The 1,808-nt window shown below is 41.6% G+C and overlaps 1 non-coding gene across 1 annotated transcript in view; it reads right to left on the bottom strand.

The window, feature by feature from the left end:
• The window catches only part of LOC107472093 (uncharacterized), a 2,997-nt gene extending 1,566 nt beyond the window's left edge, over positions 1-1,431 (bottom strand). Inside the window, exons 1-4 of the transcript XR_008006174.1 lie at positions 909-1,431; positions 814-876; positions 665-725; positions 43-389 (exon numbers count right to left, since the gene is read on the bottom strand). This is a non-coding gene — a transcript (uncharacterized LOC107472093). The remainder of the gene's footprint in view (positions 1-42; positions 390-664; positions 726-813; positions 877-908) is intronic.
• Between the last annotated feature and the right edge of the window lie 377 nt (positions 1,432-1,808).

Raw genomic sequence — 1,808 nt, forward strand, 5'->3', positions numbered from 1 at the left:
GCAAAAAATTGAGGGAACTTACAATTAAATCCAACATCAAACCAGCGCAGAAGACAAGCTAAGTGGTTTACTTAACTTATTGAATGCTACTTTACAATCTATTAAAATGGTATTCAACTGTTGATAATATTCAAATGCTGTAACAAAACTTACTTGCAGTTCCTCTGAGCATTTTGCTTTTGGTGGAGGAGGGAGAAATTTATTCAATGGGTCTTCAGCTTTTTGCTCATCTTGACCTGCTTCTACAGGTTCTGCATCATCAGGTCCAATCATGGCATCATCATTCATTGTATCAGATTTCAACTGCTCAGATAATTGAGGAGTGTTTGCTTGATTGCTAGGTGTCATAACGTGGACTGCTCCAGATGGTGTTCTATCTAGCAAATCACCTGCAATTACATGTTCCAGAGGGTAGTAAGTTAGAGGCAGGAGAAATGAACATGTAGCAAACTAGCAATTGTACTGTATTTTAATAAAAATTAAATCAAGCAATATCATCTTCTCAAGACTCGAATACAGGATTGCTACTCTTCCCATCCCAAATTACACCGCATTCTAAGCATGAGTTAAATGCATAAAGATGCATTTCAATCACGATTTATCATAAGTATCATACAAGTTTCATCGGATTTCAATCATCATTGTAATATCATATTGCACTTACCATTGGTCAAATTAAGCTGGTCCCCATACATGACTCGAACACTACCTCCTATCTGTCCTTCCTGCAATCATTGGCAACAAACACACCCATCATTCTCACTTCCAAAGAAAACCGAAGAGAAAACATAAGATTCTACAAAAGGAGTGTACCTCAGGCTCAGGAGACATTGCAACTTCGTCATGACCATAGTCCACTATAGTAAGCTTTCCTCTCTCGCTCCTCGTCGATCCAACGGCAGCACCGCCACCCCTCGTTGATCTTGCGGCGGCGAAATTACCATGTTTGTGTTAACACGCTGCGGCGTTGAAGTTCCAAACCTGCGCTCCTCCGCCGGTGTGGACACCTCGTCCGCAACTCCATCGTTACTTCCAAACCTGCCATTCTATCCGCGTCGGTGGCAGTCAAATTTACCTCCGCAGCGAATCCTCCGGTGGCGGCGTCCTCATTCTGCTCGTGGCGCATATCTATCTCTTGGTTATCTTCTTCATCTTCTTCGGCGTCCTCCATATCGTCGTCTCCGTCGTCGTTGTACATGGACAATAAGGCTATACCTTCAGATTGCTTCTTCTTGGATGCCATTGGCAGAAGCTAGGGTTCCGGCGAGGGAACAAATGAAGAGATTGTTTCCTGTGAAGGGTTGAAATTGAGTGACAGGGAAGTGTTGTTGAGCTGCGAGTGAAGGGAATTTGAACGAGAAAATTGGAATTAGGAGGGAACCAGAGAAGATGGAAAAAGGTTGAATCAGGAAGAACCAGAGAAAGACTCAACACCGATGCAAATGATGAATCGAAATTCGAAAACACAGGTGTTTCTTTTTTTTTTATGGGTGGCCGGACAGACCCGACCCGATCATACTCGGTTTCTTGTCTTGATGTAAGAATCAATATTGGAGTTTAGTCCAATATAATGAACCCATTTTCATTTGGCCTGGACAATGAGCTCATTTTTATACAATTTCAACTACCAAAATCTTTGGGTCTGAGAGCCTATAAACTGACAACAATAACAACAATAAATGATAGAAGTAATCCAGTTATTATAATCCCCTGGTTAAATAATAAAAGAAGTGATCGCAATCATAGAAAAACTAGGAGTGAGGAGAATGAGGAGAAAATGGTGTTGCTTGAAGAGGACGACATCTCTT

Source organism: Arachis duranensis, chromosome 2 (genome assembly GCF_000817695.3).
Source record: "Arachis duranensis cultivar V14167 chromosome 2, aradu.V14167.gnm2.J7QH, whole genome shotgun sequence".
In the NCBI taxonomy this organism is placed as follows: Eukaryota; Viridiplantae; Streptophyta; class Magnoliopsida; order Fabales; family Fabaceae; genus Arachis; species Arachis duranensis.